The sequence below is a fragment of the Rattus norvegicus genome, chromosome 2 (assembly GCF_021556685.1).
Source record: "Rattus norvegicus strain SHRSP/BbbUtx chromosome 2, alternate assembly SHRSP_T2T, whole genome shotgun sequence".
Lineage (NCBI taxonomy): Eukaryota > Metazoa > Chordata > Mammalia > Rodentia > Muridae > Rattus > Rattus norvegicus.
This window is the reverse complement of record NC_141535.1, coordinates 87,658,115-87,677,500: the sequence shown is the minus strand read 5'-3', so window position 1 is coordinate 87,677,500 and position 19,386 is coordinate 87,658,115. Positions and strand designations below refer to the sequence as shown.

Genomic DNA, 19,386 nt, shown 5'->3' with positions numbered 1-19,386 from the left:
GTTAATTGCTTTCTGGGTGATTTCATCTTATAAATGGGAACCAACAGCCTTAAAAGACTGAGAAGATTTTACAGAATAGTCAGGATAATTAAGGAACCACTTTAAAGAGCATTTTCTCACTCGTTTTAGTTAAAGATGAAGTCATCTTTAGCTTCTTTACCTATTGGCTCTATAGTTCATGAAGGTGAGAGACAGTGAGTCATTTGTCACCAAGAAAGTTGAGCTATAAACATGTGCTGTGATTTTTCACACTTATTCTGAGTAGGTTTTCCTCTTGGAAACTTTCATATATGAAAATTTTTTTAACTGAAAGTTGATTTCTTTCCTAATAATGTCGTCGATCATGAACTTCTTGTTCCTCTTAAGTGCTACAGAGAAGCACCCAATGTGGACATATCATGTTCAACAAAAATACATAATTTTATTATGCTAGAGTTTTTTTAACTGTACTTTTTATGGAGTATGACTAATACACACATTTGATACCTTGCCATATTTATATTTTTGAAGATTTACATTTTTGCAAATATTCTAGTTTTGTCAGAAAATATTTTAACTTGTTATTATATTTCGATTCACGTTATTGAAAAGGTTGAAAGAGAAGAATTAACGAATAAGGACTGGGGACATGGCTCATTAGTAAATCGTTTGCTGCATATGCATAGAGACCTGAATTTGGATCACTTACACCAAGATAAAAAGCAAAGTCTGGTAGAGCATGCCTGCAGACTTCTATTCTCTACATGTACATGTACATATCTACATGTACCCGTGAGCACCTATGATTGCATATATCACACAAATACACACACACGCACTCACAGAGTTATGAATAGAATACATAATATAGTGATATAAATTTAGATAATATAATGACCAATTTTGTGTGTCAGCATGACTGCATCTAAAATCAACTAAACCCCATGCAGCTGTGAAGGATTTTCTGTTGATTAATTAAAGCAGGTCACCCAACATAAATTTAGAACACTGGTGACATTGCAGATAAAAGGACACACAAGAAAGATACTATGTTTTTTCTTTCATTCCTTCTGTGAAAAAACCTTTCCTTGTGATTCTAACATAGCCTAAAGACTAGCAGATTTACAAGAATTCTCCAGGATCAAGGGCTAGAGCTCTTGGAGACTGCCAAAATTTCAGACTGAACAACTACTCAAATCTCAGTCTTCCAAGCGTGAGACAGGGATTTTTGGACTACCTAGATCATACCCTCAAACCAGATCTAATAAATCTTTCCTATATATGCATTTTCACACATTCACACATTTTATTAGTTCTATTCTTTTAGAGAACCCTGACGAATACAGATTTTGGCATTGTGAGTGGATCAGCCTAAGAGAGCAATATGTGTTGCAGGCTACAAAGCTTTAAGAGTATAATACTATAAACACTTTGACATTGGCTATGCAGTATTTGGGGTACTGGCCTTGTTTTAGTCCACTGTGTCTTCACTATGCTCTCAATCTGGAAAGGTGATGGCAATATTTTGTGTCATTTCTTTACTGGAAGTGATTGGTTTATTTTGGTTTCACTGGGGATTATGGTTAAGAGATTGCTTTGAGTCTTTAAAGGAGACTTTGAACTATAAAATAAAATGTTGATATAAAAGACTACAGGGATTTTTGAAGTTGGACTAAATGCATCTTACATTATGATGTGGTCACAACTATGGAGGAAAAGGAATGGAGTGTGGTGATTTGAATAAGAATGTACCCCCAAAGCTCATGCATTTGAAAAGTTGGTTCCCAGTTGATAACTCTGTTTAGAAAAACTTTAAAAAGTGTAGCTTTGTTGGAGGAAGCATGTCATTGGAGTTGGGCTTTGGCAATTTAAAGACTCCTTCAGATTCCAGTTGCTCTCTATTCTTTGTGCTTCGGGTTCAAGATGGGAGCTCTCAGTTTCCTGCTCCTCCTACCACACCTGCACCCCTTGCTGCTATGTTTCCCATCATGAAGGACTCTTAACCTTCTGGAACCATAAGCCAAAAAAAATTCTCCCTTTCATATGTTGTCTTTCTTATGGTAGTTTATCACAGTAACAGAAAAGTAACTAATACAGATGAATGAAAGGGAGAAGGAAGGAAGAAGGGAGAGAGAGACAGAGGGAGAAAGGGAAAAAGAAAGACAAGAAAAATAAGACAGCCAACCACTGCTTTCAACCTCTTGAATGGCTTTGGTTAAGAAGTATTGACTAAATTTGGTGAAGAAAGGAGATAGGGAGGAGGGACTGAGAGGGGAGGAGGGAGGGGAAACTGAATGGGATGTAGTATATGAGAGAAAGTAGTATATGAGAGAATTTTAAAAAAAAGAACCACCTATGTACTGAAAAAACACTAGAAAAAAGTGTTGGGTAACCTACAGGACTTAGTAAGAGTTACAGTTCCTTTTGATCATTATTAGCATCTCAATTCCTTGAGTTATCATTCTGTCTCTCTCTACAGTGTCTGGCTGTCCAAATCCATCAGCAAAGCTAAAGAAAATGTAATTAGGCTAGAGTTATCTCACTTTAAGCCTGGTTTGTCATAATACAGAAAGAAAGAAATGAAACTCCAAATTTTACTGAAAAGCTCCCCCAAACTTACTGTGATAATACTTGAACTGTGATAACATAAAAATAAGAATAGGACATGGGAAGTTCATAGAGTACATAGGGTGGGAAGAGGAGGAGTTAATATAGTATGGGGATTAGAATGCACAGGACTTTTACAGTGAAGGGAATACGATGTAGGGGGCTTATACAATGAAAAAGATAGGATGCAAAGGGCTTATACGGTACTGGGAATGAGAGGCAGACCAATTGTATAGTGAGAAGGATAAAATATGGGAGGTTACACAGTAAGGAGAACAGAATGAGGAAAGTTTATAAAATCAAGGAATTAAAATAAGGTAGGCTTATATAGTAAGGGGCTAGAATGAAAGGTGTTTTATATAGAGAGGGAATGGGATACAGTGGTGTTATACAGTGATTGTAAGTTAAGATTGCTATCAACCCATATTAGACATTTTTCCTTCCACACAAATTCTTTTGGATTCTGTTAATCATTATTTCCTTCCAACCTCATTCTCAGCTCTCTCTTCAGCTGCCTCTTTTTATGTAGAACAACCAATTCCTTCACTCAAGGACATACCTGAGTGTGTGTGGGTGTGTAGGAGGATGTGGGTACGTCTGTGTGTGTAAAAGGGCTGAGAGTAGGAAGAAAATTATTTGTAATTTAATATGTTTAATTTTACCATGTAGAGATTGAGCATTTTCTCCTTATTAGTAATGAAAGATAAAATCAGAAATACAAATTCCTCCTTCAATGTTGTCGGCTGCCCCTGTGGTTGTTTTCCATTTGGCCCAGTAGCTTATATCTCCTTGAAGAAGGATGATGCAGAAAGGACAGGAAGGAAGCCAGAAACTGAAGTTCTGGAAAGGATATGCCTGCCTTTCTGCTACAGGGCAGCAGAGATCATGTGAGACTCAGAGCCTGAATATCTTCTTTCAATCCCTAGCAGGCTGCTTCCTGCTGGGCACATAGTTGGCCAAGTAACTAGTCAGGTGGTGGCCCAGTTTTCCTAGTAGGATGTGTGGAGTGTGTATCTCATTGTACCTTGGCTGCTGCTCTTCATGTGGCCCCGTAGGCTTTGATCTGACACTCAACTTCTCACCAAGCACTGTAGGACATTGCTCCACTAATTTCTTTGTCCACTAAATGGCTTCCCATGAGATAAGGGAGTGAATGAACATTTGAGCTACTTTGAAAATCAGAAGACAACCTGAATATAGACACTACCACAACTTCAAGAGCCATTTAAAAAAAAATATGGCTCTCTCTCCTTGGGGAGAATTCTTTTGTGTGAAGGGCTATATTTGTCAGTCAGGCTGTTATAATAAATATAGGACAAATGGGAGTGAATCTTCACTGTGATGGTTGTTACAACTCCTAAACCACAAGGTCAGCAAAGTGAAAGATGCTCTGGCTTCTAAATATGGCCTCCTTAGTCTCCCAGAGATCTTTCCTCCTTTTCTTACAAGGAGATACTACTCATAGTGGATTAGGGTTCACTCATTTTCCTTTTCCTTTAATGGTGTCTTTAACTGGCACATCTCCCCAAACACTGTAGTCAGAGGTCTGGGAGTTTAAATCTTACAGAAATTTTGGAGGGACACAACTACCTGTAACATAGATGGCCACCTTTCTCTTTTTATATATTAATTTTCATCCAAACTTTTGTTTAAACACTAATTTATTTTAATTTGCATAAGTTATTTTGTGAACAGTCATTGTGGCATTCAGATTTCTTTTGTCTTTTGTCTTTTTGGGTTTGGCTTTGAAGGTTTCCAACAAGGACAGTATTGTCCCCATCACATTTGTCTGTTGAGGTTTGTTCATTGTATTTCTCTCAGTTCACAAAGGAGTAAACATTGCTTGTGACTCTTTTTAGGTAATAATCAGTTTGTAAAAAGGGAGAGGAGATTTCCATTGCATGAGATCTGCCTTAAAGTAGTAATTCATGATTAGTAATTGGCCAAACCACTTTCTGGTGGCAGTCTGAATCCAGCACTTTTCTGTGCCTTTTCTAGATCAAAGACAAAGAAATAACTGTAATTTTGCCAGGTTTAACAAAAAAAAATTATTCAAGTGATAAGGGGCACATAATTTCTTAGGAAACAGAGCATGGCAAATACTTTCTAATCTGCCAAGGCAGTAAATGTACAAGAGATTCCACATGCCTTTTTAATTTTCATTAATGATTTTTATAACTAATTTCCCATGTATTTCACTATCTGAGCTATAAAGGGATTCTTCTAAGAAGAAATAACTCAATTTTTTACCAACCTTTCAGGCGTGTTTCAATCATCAAACTGTTGATGTTCCTCATAGGTACTTAGGGATGAGCTGGGCTGAAACATGAGTATAAAATGAGTTACATCAAGAGCTGGGGCTGAAAACCTTCTGAACTTCCACATGCTTTATCACTGAATTCTCCATTGGAGATGCTCCATTTTAAAGGCTCTTTAACCTTCCCTACCTAAAATGATTTTTAAAATTGTGTCTGCCTGTAGGTAAACCATATGTACTTGAGTAGATCAGAAAAGGGCATTAAACCCCCCAGTACTGGTGTTACAAATAGCTATAACCTATCAAAGTAGGCACTGAACTCAGTTCTTTTGTTAGAACAGTAATCAATGTTAATCACTGAAACATCTTTCCAGCCTTTCTTCAGCTCTCTTTAAAATAGTTTGTTGGGCAAGGTGGCAATTTCCACACATGCTCGTGCTTCTGACCACAGGCAAAATCAGGACTATGTTAGACCACAAGTCAATCAAGGACAAATAACTTATACTGAGAACTTTTTACAGAAAGCTTCCCTTTTGGTTAAATTTCTTAGATTTTGTGTTGGGTAAGTATCACTGTTCAAAGTTTGAAACTGTGGAAGCGGATATCAGTGAGTTACTAATAGTCCTAAAACTAATTTCCAGTCATTTTAGAAACAATCCAGGAAGGAGAGCACACACACACACACACACACACACACACACACACACACACACACACACACACAGACAGTTGCATTGGCTCAAGACATCACCCCTGTTTCAGCCACTTAAGAATCTGAAAGTACGGGGCTGGGGATTTAGCTCAGTGGTAGAGCGCTTACCTAGGAAGCGCAAGGCCCTGGGTTTGGTCCCCAGCTCCGAAAAAAAAGAACCAAAAAAAAAAAAAAAAAAGAATCTGAAAGTACAAGTGTGCAACATTTTTTCTTCTTTTGGATTTTTTTATTTACATTTCAAATGATATCTCCTTTCCTGGTTTCCCTTCTAGAAACCCACAAACTCCCCCTGCTTCTATAAGGGTGTTACGACCCCCAATCCCTCTAACCTCCCTGCCATGACATTCCCCTACACTGTGGCATCGAGCCTTGACAGGACCAATGTCCTCTCCTCCCATTGATGCCTGACAAGGCCATTCTTTGCTACATAGATAGATAGATGTGGATAGAGTCATAGGTCCATCCCTGTGTACTCTTGTGGTGGTGGTTTAGTCCCTGGGAGATCTTGGGGATCTGGTTCATTGATATTGTTGTGCTTCTTATGGAGTTGCAAACCTTTTCAGCTCCTTCAGTCCTTTCTTTAACTCTTCCAATGGGGACCCATTCTCAGTTCAATGGTTGACTGCGAGCATCTGCCTCTGTATTTCTCAGGCTCTGGCAGAGCCTCTCAGGAGACAGCAATATCAGGCTCCTGTCAGCATGCACTTCTTGGCATCCACAATATTGTCTGGGTTTTGTGACTGTTTATGGGATGCATCTCCACATGGGGATGTCCTTTCCTTCAGTCTGAGCTCCACACTTTGTCTCCATAGTACATCCTGTGAGTGTTTTTGTTCCCCCTTCTAAGAAGGACTGAAGCATCCACACTTTGGTCTTCCTTCTTCTTGAGCTTCATATGGTCTATGAATTGTATGTTGGGTATTCTGAGTTTTTGGGCTAATATCCACTTATGGACTCAGGGGAAAATTTCCTGAACAAAACACCAATGGCTTATGCTCTAAGATAAAGAATCATAAATGGGACTTCATAAAGTTGCAAAGCTTCTGTAAGGTAAAGGACACTGTCACTATGACAAACAGAAACCAAAAGACTGGGAAAAGATCTTTACCAATCCTACATCTGATAGAGGGCCAATATCCAATATATACAAAGAACTCAAGTAGTTAGACTGCAGAGAATCAAATAATCCTATTAAAAATGGAATACAAAGCTAAACAAAGAATTCTCAACTGAAGAATATCAAAAGGCCGAGAAGCACCTAAAGAAATGTTCAACATCCTTAGTCATCAGAGAAATGCAAATCAAAACAACCCTAAGATTCCAACTCACACCAGTCAGAATAGTTAAGATCAAAAACTCAGGTGACACCAGATGCTGGTCAGGATTTGGAGAAATAGGAACACTCCTCTATTGTTGGTGGGATTGCAAGCTAATACAACCACTCTGGAAATCGGTCTGGAGATTCTTCAGAAAATTGGACATAGTACTACCTGAGGATCCAGCTATACCATTCCTGCTCATATACCCCAAGATGCTCTAACATATAACAAAGACACATGCTCCACTATGTTCATAGCAGCCTTATTTATAATAGCCAGAAGCAAGAAACAACCCAGATGTCCTTCAACATAGGAATGGATACAGAAAACGAGACACATGCTCCACTATGTTCATAGCAGCCTTATTTATAATAGCCAGAAGCAAGAAACAACCCAGATGTCCTTCAACAGAGTAAGGAATACAGAAAATGTGGTACATTTACACAATGGAATACTACTCAGCTATTAAAAACATGACTTCATGAAATTCTTAGGTCAATGGATGTAACTAGAAAATATCATCCTGAGTGAGGCAACCCAATCACAAAAGAACACAGATGGTATTCACTCACTGATGCACAACCATCGATTTCACAATGACCTGAGGAATAGGGACCCAGAACTTTATCTACAGCTGGGATTTAAATGTGAATTTGAACCTGTTTAAATAATAGAGAACTTGGTTTATAGATGGTAAACTTTAAAAAAAATCCAGAACTTCCTCAAAGAATTTATCAAAAGTAAGAAATGATAGAGGAATAATATATCTAAAGGTCACAAGGAAGATTTGCATTAACAGCAAATGAGCCCTTGTAACCTGGGCCACACCAACATTCATTGATAAAGTGTATGGAGAGAGCTAGTTCAGAACGTTTCCACAACAGAAGGTTTATGGGTATAGCTCATGGTGAATAGAACTGAAAAGAGAGCCATGGTCTTACCACCTGGTGAAATGGTTGAACTTATGAGGGTCCAAGCATGAAGAACTGAGTGTGAATCCCAATCATTGGACAGTACATATCTGTAATGGCCATCCTGGGTAGGGAAAGATGGGAGAATCTTCAGCATTTGCTGTCATTCTTGTTATTGGTGAGCTCCAGATGCAGGCTGAATCTCAAAACTTAAGATGGAAAACAACTGAAGAAAACACTCCAGTCTTCAAATGCACATGTGCATGCACATGTCTGAATATAAACACACACACACACACACACACACACACACACACACACACACACACACACACAAATGCACTACTACCTACAAACTGAACATATAATCAGTCAGACAGACCGACAGACATAGACACACACACACACACACACACACACACACACACACACACACGGTATTGAGAATATCAGCAGATAATATGTACCAGCATGTGCAAAATCACAGCACCCAGAGTTCCCCATGGGGAAGACAGGTATGGAATAAATCAGGACAGAACATCTGGAGACTGTCAGAGACAATAAAGAGGAAAGAGACCTCAGAATTTGACTGTTACATATCATTGAGGCACAGGGTACATCCCCTTGTTAAACTAATATGAATAAGCTGAAAGGCATAGAATCCATAAATAACTGTGAACCTTGTTTTGGGCTCTAGAAATACCGGTTCCCTTCCATGTCCTGTTAATGATTCTGAGGGTTAAATTAGAATACACCAAATTTTATAAATTTGGGATCTACTCGATCTAACACTTACCATGACCAACACTCTCTAACTGAGAAAAAAGCTTGCCTTTATTTACTTTTTTCCATAAACAACACTGGTTTGGGTGGCTGGTCTAATGAACAAGAATTTTTGTCTAACAGTATGAGAGCAGAAATTGATAATTATACATTTTTTTCATTTTCAAAAATTTATGCCTCTGAGTTCACAATGTTTGTATGGAAATCACATTCCCAAGCCACAGTGCATGCACTGTTATTTTCCCTTTAGAGGATTACATATTGAGCACATACTTTAGTGTGTTTTTCTTTTGTGTTACTAAATGATGACAAATAACACTAGGGCCTAGACTCTTGGACTTTCTTCTAAGGTAGTTGTTTCTAGGTTAATGGCCCACTAGAAACTGGTCTAAGGACCACACTCAACATAGGCCCAGAGAAATCTTGTGTTTTCTAATGAAAAGAAACATCTTCTTGGTGTTATCTATTTTGTTCAATTGTTGTGGATGCTGGGGATTTTTTCTACAGAAGTTGGTACAGAGGATTCTCTCCACCTTCTTTCTTTTGTCTAAGGAAGAAACAGATGTAACACTGCAAACACATGTTATGTGGATCTTAGTCCACAGGGCAAAAGAGAATCAGTTGCTTTCGAATTGGACATGCTTCCCTTGAGGAAAGACCAGGTTAAAATTTAGAGAGAGGGATTGTTTCTGCCTTTCTTGTTTAACTATAACAGTAAAGAATTAGTACATGGAAAACATCTAATGTAATACAGAGCCCTTTGAATTCAGAAAAGGGATTTATTTAGTTTTCAAAATACTTTAAATTAACAAAGCCCTTAATTAAGATTTACCATTAATTTTCCTATTTAGCTGAAGTGGTAGGAAGGAAACAACTGCTCTTTTAAATGTTACAAAAGAAAGCCACAACTTTGCTATTTATGGTATCTGTATTTTATGTAGAAAGAGGGTGCTCCCCAGTCAGGGTTATGGACTTGTAGGCACTTTACCCCTGTTCTCAGGATTTTAGAACTGCAAGATTCAAATGCAGCCACTCTTATACTGAGCATACATGTTTATTACAGACCAAGCTACATTTGTCCTTCCTTCCTACCTTCCTTCCTTCCTTCCTTCCTTCCTTCCTTCCTTCCTTCCTTCCTTCCTTCTTTCCTTCCTTCTTTCTTTTCTTAACTCAGTTTTGAATACAGGGTCTCTACAGTCATCCTAGGTCTTCCAAGTGCTGGGATTAGAGGCCTGTAATGATGCTTGACTATAAGTAACAAACTTGAGAAGTAAAAATAAATAAAAATAAATGCTTTAAATAATATGGTGAACCTTAGTGTTTCTTAAAAGAATCAAAAGGAGCAAGACAATGGACGTCTGTGAAAATATTCTGATGGTTTTTCTTTTCTTTTTTTTTTTTTATCTTTATTAACTTGAGTACTTCTTACTTACATTTCGATTGTTATTCCCTTTCCCGGTTTCCGGGTCAACATCCCCCAACCCCTCCCCATCCCCTTCTATATGGGTGTTCCCCTCTCCATCCTCCCCCCATTACCACCCTTCCCACAACAATCACGTTCACTGGGGGTTCAGTCTTGGCAGGACCAAGGGCTTCCCCTTCCACTGGTGATCTTACTAGGATATTCATTGCTACCTATGAGGTTGGAGCCCAGGGTCAGTCCATGTATAGTCTTTAGGTAGTGGCTTAGTCCCTGGAAGCTCTGGTTGGTTGGCATTGTTGTTCGTATGGGGTCTCGAGGCCCTTCAAGCTCTTTCAGTCCTTTCTCTGATTCCTTCAACTGTGGTCCTGTTCTCAGTTCAGTGGTTTGCTGCAGGCATTCGCCTATGTATTTGCTGTATTCTGGCTGTGTCTCTCAGGAGAGATCTACATCAGGTTCCTGTCGGCCTGCACTTCTTTGCTTCATCCTGATGGTTTTTCAAAGGGGCAATATGTTGGTATTCTGTCAAAACTCCACCCCTACAGCTACCTGGGAACCGCCCACCCCAACAGCCAGCTGTGCCTGACTATAAAGGGGACTGCTTGCCCCGTCCTCCCCCTCTTCTCTTACTCTTTGTTCTTCTCTGTTCTTGCCCCCTTTCCCCTTCCCACGTGCCCATGGCCCGCCACCTTTTCTCTCCTCTCCTCTTCCTCTCTCATTAAACCTCTCCACGTGGAGTCATATCGTCTGGGTGTGTTCTGTCCCGGCACAGACCGAGATTCAAACTCTAACATAATATATTAAGGATCTTTGGGTTCATTTGGCATTTGTTAAGATATGTTAACTTTGGTTGCAAAGGCACAGTGACACCTTGCTGAATATTTTTTTGATTCTTTATTGAATATTAGACATGTGGGCAATTAACAGCTCATAGGAGCTTAGTGATCCTGTGTGTCAATAGTGATCCTACAGTCATGCTGCTCTTCAAATAAGGAGACTCAATCTCAAGAAGATTAAGTCATGTACTGAAGAATAATACACAGTTCTTCCAAAAAGGGATTTTACATAATTCCAAGGTAATTTCTTCAAACTATTTGAGACTACTGCAGTGGGTTTGGCCTAATGCTGCTTCTATTCTAATGTTAATTTGGGTACCCCAAAATTGTTTGCATGAGAGAGTTCCCACATAAGACACTGTTGGATCCTGCTCCCAGTTAATTCAGATTGGTAAATAAAGATGCCAACAGCCAATAACTGGGGAGAAGAGACGTGGGGGGAGGGGTGTAGGTTTCTTTAGCTACAGACCATGAAGAAGGAGGCAAGTTGGAAGAGTGTGGAAGAGAGGAGGATTGCCATGCTTGAGAGAAGTGCAGGACAAAGAGACATAGCTGTCATGTGAAGGACCCAGGAGAGCAGGGCCCAGTTGGGCAGACCTCTGGGTCCACAGCAGCCAAGATAGAACGTAGAATTAGTAAATAACAACTCAGGATTAACCTCATGGAGGTTAGACAGTGGCTGAGCTTTGGAACTATAAAAGACATCAAAATATAAAGGCTGTGTATGTGTTATTCAGGAACATAAACTATTGAGGTAGATGTCGAGATTTATTAAGTTGTCTTAAAACCTAGGCAGTTTAAATAGCAAATCAGTCAAAGTCTACTTGGTTAGTGATAGAACTATTTCAAAATTAGAAACATTTAAGCCATAAAGTATATTAGATGACAAGGAAGCTCCCTATTCTTATCTAATTTGTGAGTAGTTTTATGAAAAGTGGTATTTGTATTAAGTTGTTTTACCTAAAAAGTCTTGATTTTCTTCAAGTACTTAAAATTTACTTTTGCAGTTTGACTTACATGTATAGGCTAGTCAATGTTCCAAGTAATTATAAATTTAATTTTTGGGACTTAGAAGCAGAACATATATAAATATTAACAGGTATAAAATCATTCTACTGTAGACACTGTATTCAGGACCTTCTTTAAAACATGAAGCAAGAGAAGTCTCAGACCTCAAGACTGCACTGGATTGAGAGAGTCCAAGTTTATGTGGTTTAAATAAAAGACTTACTGAGATCATGGACATGAGTCATCGTTTTGTTCCTACACATCCTTGTGCTCCATTTACATAAATAAATGTGTAAACTATGTTTACTTGATTTTGTTCTTAAAATAAACTTCCTTTTAAAAAAGAAAATACATATGGCTCTAGAATTGGGAAGACAGTAACTTATTAGAACATTTTAGAAATAAAGAAGCCAGAGAACTAAGTGAGTCAGATACCAAAAAGATCAAACACAGAAACTTATAAAACTTACAAAGAGAGGACAGAGAGTTGCTACTCAAAATGTTCATTCTTATAAAGAACTAGGGCATAAAATATAGTTCCACTAATCAGAAAATTAATGGATGTTTTTAATATATTAAATATTTGGGAAAAAATAAAAATTGGTCTTGTAAAAAAGATCATCATAATCACCCAGTGACAAACACTAAGGAAGAAAAAAGCTGGTATATTATAAAAAAGAAAAAATATATTATTTTTTAGGAGCTATCTTGGTTACATTAACCAAAACAAGACTGTAAAAAAAGAAAAGAAGCTCTTTAAATGAAAGATTTGAGTCAAAATGTGGGGAAGTTGGTGTATAGAAACAGAATATTCCTCTTATGATGGGGAAAAGCAATGACGTAACATTTAAAATTACAACAAAAATGTATTCTTACTCCATTTTCTCAGTGTTCCCTGAGATTTAAGAGGATGACACAAATGTCTTGTTTAAGTATGAGTCCAGCAGTCTTTCATTCTCCACATCTGGGATCTTTGCATTCACTACAAGGAGAGACTACTTTGTCTAAGGCTCACGGGGGTACTCATCTCTGAGTAGATATGCAAGAGGGTTTTGATGCTGTCTCAGTTCAAGTAGGCAGTCATCTTAGTTATGAGAATAGATGATAAAAACTATTCATGTAGGGCAGAGGCCCCAAAGCAGTAGTTTTCAGAGACAATAGATACCAAAAATACTCCAGCTTTTGGTTGTTGCTGTTGTTTCTTTGCTTGCTTGTGTTTTCAGTGAAAATACAGTTACAGTATTATGTCTTCTACTCCTCCTTCTTATTCCTTACTCCCATGTCCACCATACTTCTCAAATTTATGGCTGCTTCTTCTTTAAACCCTTTGTGTTACCTACAAACAAATAAATATTTAAATGTAATTTGCTAAGTTCAGTCAGTGTTGTCTGCATACATGTATTTATGGGGTTGACCAGATGGCACTGCATAACCAAACAATGGGCTTGTCCAGAGAGGGACTATTTCTCCTTTTCTCAGTAGTTGTTAATTATCTTCAGCTCTTCCTCTAGGGGTGGACTTCATGTAATGTCTTCCATGTGTTAGAATAACAACTGTTGGAATGTCTCAGATCTTCTTTAGGTAACTTTGTTATTGAGATTTCTTGGGTGTAGGTTCCCTGTCATATCTAAAAGGCATAATCTTGTAGCAGACTTCATCTGGATTTTACAATCTTTCTGTCTTTTGTAATTTTCTACTGAATCTTGGGTGCATTAATTGTGCTGTAGATATATCAATTGAAGCTGGATATCTCATGGTCACTTGCTTTGTGTTTTGAGTAGTTGTGGCTTTCTGTAATTGTCTCCTACCACACACACAAAAAAGCTTTTTGTTGTTGTTGAGACGTGAGAACTACACTTATCTTTGATTATAATGATACATATTTAAGATGCACTTAGGGGTTGTATTAGTTTTGGAAAGTGCAGCATTAGGTTCTCCTCTAGATTCTATGGTTTACCATGACTGGTGCTAAAGTATTTGTTAGTCTCTGGTTCCTTTGTTATTGTTGTTGTCTTCTATACGAGCATCTCTGCCAAAAAGTTTGTACATTCCTAGGCAACTAAAAATGAGATGAGGTACTTGGATACCAACCTTACTCTCATTTAAAAAGATCCCAGATAATCACCTTTGATTTGTGAAACCCATTCTGGTATATAAGAGCTACATTCTTACTCTTTCTTTTGCTAACACTCATGAATCTTTTAATAAACTTCTTTCTAAAACCTACCTCTAATGATCTGTGAATTTCATTCTTCAAATTTATTTATTTATTTAAATTATCTTTAACACAATCCAGTTGTTGTCTCCCTCTCAGTCAACCCTCTGACAGTTACTTATCTCATTCTTCCTTCCCCAGCTCCAAGAGGATGACCCACACCTCTACCTTCTCACCCAACCCCTCCAGGCCTCCCTACTCCTGGGACATTAAGTCTCTTAAGGGTTAGGTGCACCTTCTCATCCTTCAAATTTATAAGACAATAATCTGAAAGCTCCTGGGTCAGGGTGGCCATTGAGTTTTCCTGGACCCTTATTACCCTGGGACAAGAAAGGCTCCATCATTCTCAAAGGCAATCCAACATTTCTGTAGGATTAGGTTCCCCTCCAGGGTCTAAAACTTCTTCAGACATGGGTTTTGGACAAAGTTTACAGTAGTAGTCCTGACTCACATCCAATTAGGAAATTGCTTGCTACCTCTATGAAAGTCATGTTCCCATTACACCAATGGGCTCATTTTGGCTGTAGCTTAGAGTTCACAACTGGCTTAGAACAGCTACATACTGAGCTTTAGAGCAAAATTAAGGTAGCCCAAAGTGGAAAGAAAAGTATACCTCGGCTCTGCTCATCATCTTAAATAAAGAGATAGGAAAGAAGGTTACAGCATTGAGGGTCAGGGCTCAGACAATGAACAGATCCCATAGAATCTCATGACAGTTTTTAGGACAGAAGTTCATGGAAAGAAAAGTACATTGCCCTTAAAACTAATTATCCCACCTGTGTCTTTATCATCTTTGAGGTGAATTCATGCTCCTGAGGTGTGGTCACTCAGTGGTTGATCTTCTCAATTATATTAGCTCTAAGGGGAGGAGACAATGCAAGTCACCACATAGAGATAGATTCCTTTATTTTGGTTAGAAGATAAAGCTTTTCTGTAATGGGTCTTCACTTGTATCCTAACACTAATCAGACCACATCTCTCTGCTTTCCTGCAGACACTAGCAGGCATCCTACTGGGAATGTCTGTAAGTCTGTGGTTACTTGACTTCCTAAACTTCAGGAAAATAATTGTAATACCTAGAGGTTTGGGAACTCTTTATCTTTTTTTTTCCTTCGGAGCTGGGGACCGAACCCAGGGCCTTGCACTTCCTAGGCAAGCAATCTACCACTGAGCTAAATCCCCAACCCCGGGAACTCTTTATCTTAGGCAGCATGTTTGTCCCAGTTGATCTGGGATCCCTGGTGCTACAGGGAGAGGCAAATAGCCTCTGAGTTTGCAAAATAATGACAGGTTTCAAGGAGTTTAGAGACCTCAGACATCAAAGACTCTCTGCCCATTCAGTAAATGCACCAAAGAGGTGTATTTCCTCCACATCTCCTATACATCTCCTAGTCTTCCTTCTCACTTCCTCCCCTCCTTCTCAAATGCTTTAAAGTAGGGCTCTTTGTTTATCTGAGTGGCCCCAGATACCCTTTCATTCATTTTTGGACATCTGCCATAGTTTCTCTGGTGTGAAATAAACCTTGAGCCCTCAGAGAACAATTTTTATAAGATATGGGGACATAGATGATCTCTGGGTCCTAATCTTGTTCCAGTTGAGATAACATGTTCACCATGGACTATAGTAATATATTTTACTTTCTAAAAGCATCCATTGATTTATCAATGGAGCTGATATATACCCTATGGGTGACTGAATAAGAGACTTGGTTTCTTGTGTCTGTCCCTTTAGTTGCCTCCATCTTCTCATATTTGAATTAAGTATTATTGATTTCATTATGTAAACATATTAATCACTAAAATGCATTATCTAGTACCAGGGTAGGAGGATACCCAGGGGGTGGGGCATCCTCTCAGAGTGGGGAAGAAGATGGGGGACATGAATTGTAGGAAGGGATGATGGGGAACAGTGAGCAAATTTTAAAATTTTAGAAAGAAAGAAAAATGCATTATCTATGACTATAATAAAGCATGAACCGAATCCACTGCTGATTGGTATTAATACGTTTCTTTTTTATTTTTTTCCTTTTTTTCGGAGCTGGGGACCGAACCCAGGGCCTTGCACTTGCTAGGCAAGTGCTCTACCACTGAGCTAAATCCCCAACCCATTAATACATTTCTTGACAATGTGGAATGTGGGAACCAAGCAGACATCTGGTGACCAGGATTTCCCGATAAACTCGAGGTCAGGGAGTTTCACAAGAATTTGCTGACTAAACACCCTCAGGAAGTGTCCCAACCACAGTAAGGGTGGGATCCCCACCCCCACACCACCACCCCCTGTTCCTGCATACCAGAGATGTCTCCCCACCAAGGCCCTCAATGAATTCAAAGGAAACTAGCTGGCCACCAATGAATTCAAAAGGTGGTAATAAGCCCTGCCAATGAGAAACAAACTCATGCTGTAACCTAAAGCCTATACCCTGAAAAAGTATAAAGAGTGTGTGCCTTTGTTCTTCGGGTTCGCCTTTGTCTCGATTACAGGGCCGCCCCAGTGCACTGGATCATTAAACCTCTTGCTATTTCATCGATCTCTGTTTCTGTGTTTCTCTGAGTGAAACATCACAGACGTAGGGCTCAGGGGACTTCTTAAATCTTACAATGACATGCCTGTACCTGATCCCTGCTCTTCTTAGCCCCCCAAATGCAAGCACTTAAAGTCTTTCAGCTCTATCATAAGACAATTCTGAGCTATGCTTCAAAAATTACTGAACAGATTTGGTTGTCCTTAGCCCATCTAGCACAAGTCCAGGATGCTCTGAAACAAAAAAATTCCTTAAAATTGTGTCCATGTCCCATGGAAAATTACAAAGTGTTAGCCATCCCAGATATTCAACTAAAATCAGTGGCCAGTTTGTTCATCTCAACAGCCTGGTCGTTCTGGCAGCACTGACTCTCTTTAGTTCAGGACAGCAACTTAATTAGTTTCTACCAGGATCATGCCTGCTTTATACCTAGAAGAAAAAAAGTTCTTATATGTTTCATGTCATAGGTCCTGCTTCTATACCTATTTCATCATGAAAACAAAAGGACTAGTTTGTTCAACTAAAATTTAGTTACTCGTTTTCAAGATTTTTCTGTACCTAGTGATCTGCATCATGGGAATAGAAGTGACAGAATAACAATATATGTTATTTGTTCTGCTTAAAGAACAATATGCAAATATGGAAGACATTGCTATGGAAAATTGCCCACACCTTAATTTTTTTTAAGGGACCTTGAAAAACATAGAAAGCAATCCAGGACATATGAAGAAAATTAGAAATGATTTTAACAAAAATTTGCTTATTAATTTGGGCAGAAAACTGAGCTTTCCTTTCAATGTGAGGATCCATACTAAAACTTGACTCACCATGGTTCAGCACTCAGCAGCTCTTCCCAATAATAGAGGTACACTGCACTGTGGGGCCATCATTAGCTCATCCCTGTTCTACACTTCAGTTACTCACACCATATCTTGCAGGAGCTGACAACAGGCTGCACAAGAGTCTGGCTCACTCTACTTCTTTATTAACTGAAACACAATTTGCTTGCATGGGGCAAGGATGGGTGGGCACACTTTTTTGGCTTCATGATGCATTCAGCCATTATCTTTTTACATTCCCTTCATTTTTAAATAAATAAATAAATAAAATTTAAGATGTCCTTTATCTTTCTATACCTTTCCTTTGATCTTGTGTTCTTGAACATTAGATTAAACATGGACAAGCACTCATGCATTAATTCCATCTTTCTCAGGGATGAGGTCTAGCAATGTTCATATTCAGGTATAGCAGTGTTACCTTATAATCGTAAACTTTAAATAATTCATAATGGACTGCAGAAGTGACTCAATGGTTTTGAGCACTTGCTGTTCCTCCAGGGCATCAGGATTCAATTTTCTACAATTACATAGCATGTCATGACCAAGTAGGGGATCTGAGAAGCCAACTCTGGTCTCTGTAGGCACTGAATACATATGATGGACAGACAAGTAAACAGACAAAACAACAATATAATACAATAAATAAATTAAATAAATTAGTAACCCCATACAAGTTTTCATACTTGCAATCTTACTTGTGATTTCTGTGAAGCTCAGTTTCTTTTTTTCTTTCCTTTTCTTTCTTCCTTTTTTCTTTTCTTTTTTCTTTTTTCTTTTTTTTTTTTTTTAGCTTATTTCCAAAACTCTGTAATCACTGTATTGTGGGAGAAGGGCACTTTGCTTGTAGCAGATAGCATTACAGACTCTGTGTGGGTAGAGCATGTACAATTAGCTAAATGCAATCTATCAAATAAATTCTACCCCAAATCTTTCATCTCCTGAGTCAGTGGCTTCTCTATGTGGACCTCAGTACTTACCCACTAAAATGTAGAAAGCAAATTCTAGGAAAGAGAATTGCAAGGCTTTTATCTTATTTATTTTCTTCCAGACTTAATCACAAGGTATTTAGTAAACAGGATGAACAGAATGCCTCCAGGTCTGGAGCAAATTTCTGCTGTGAGGATGGTGACACTCCAAAAGGACATGTTGGGAGGTCCTTCACATGGTTCTGTGTATCAGTCATCATTCTTCAAGGGCAGACTTCCCCTTTTAGCCATCTTGTCTCCCCACATCAGGCCATGCTGCCTCATCTGGATTAATGTATCCTATCTGCCGAGTCTTAAGTAATTTCAGTTACAGACCCTGAATCATCAAAGTCTCATGCTGAGTGACTGAGATTTCACTTTTTTCCAGTCTTTTACTCCTCCAAGCCTGGAGCTTCTTGTGAATTACTAACGTTCAGGTTAATTTTCTCAGTGACCAAGGCTTGACTGAGTCATAAAGCTTAAACTGTGAAACAATCCTTGTGGGAACAGTCTTGCTCTCATGGCAGATGCACCCCTTGCTTCTTCCTCTGCCCTGTCAGCTGCAGGTGTAGAGGTACCCACCCACTCACCTTTGACTGAGTGCATTCCCCAAGTCACTTCCTTTTCCCTTCTGTGGCACTCTGGGAAACATCATTTGCTCTGACTCTACTTGTAAGATACATTTGAAACTCAACTAAGGTCTGTTCATGCTCTTTGAAGCTGCACCTGTCACACAGTTTCTGAACTTTTAGAGATGAGGAGGATGAATATAAATCAAAGCAAAACAGGAAGTTAAAAGTCACAATGCAAATGCATTACCACACTAGATGAAGCAGTTCTTTCTGTCTGCATTCTTATTTTCAGTACCTTTATTATGTCTGGCACTCATTTGTGTGCTTTGCTTGAGTTATCTGCTTTCCTGAAAGTAGGGCTTTCTTTTTTCTCAAGTGGCCTTTATCTGAATAAAGTGAGACTGTTCAAATAAAGCATTGTCCCAGATAATTGAATTT

General features: G+C 38.7%; 2 long non-coding RNA genes across 2 annotated transcripts in view; one reads left to right on the top strand and one right to left on the bottom strand.

Annotated features, from left to right (window-relative positions):
- The window catches only part of LOC148006668 (uncharacterized), an 89,616-nt gene that overhangs the window by 8,916 nt on the left and 61,314 nt on the right, over window positions 1–19,386 (top strand). The window lies entirely within an intron of this gene.
- Window positions 9,980–19,118, bottom strand: LOC147996147 (uncharacterized). Its single transcript, XR_015677940.1, has 5 exons — window positions 18,967–19,118; window positions 18,107–18,276; window positions 14,824–14,905; window positions 12,998–13,168; window positions 9,980–10,475 (listed from the first exon to the last, which is right to left on the bottom strand). It is a non-coding gene; the product is annotated as an uncharacterized LOC147996147 (long non-coding RNA).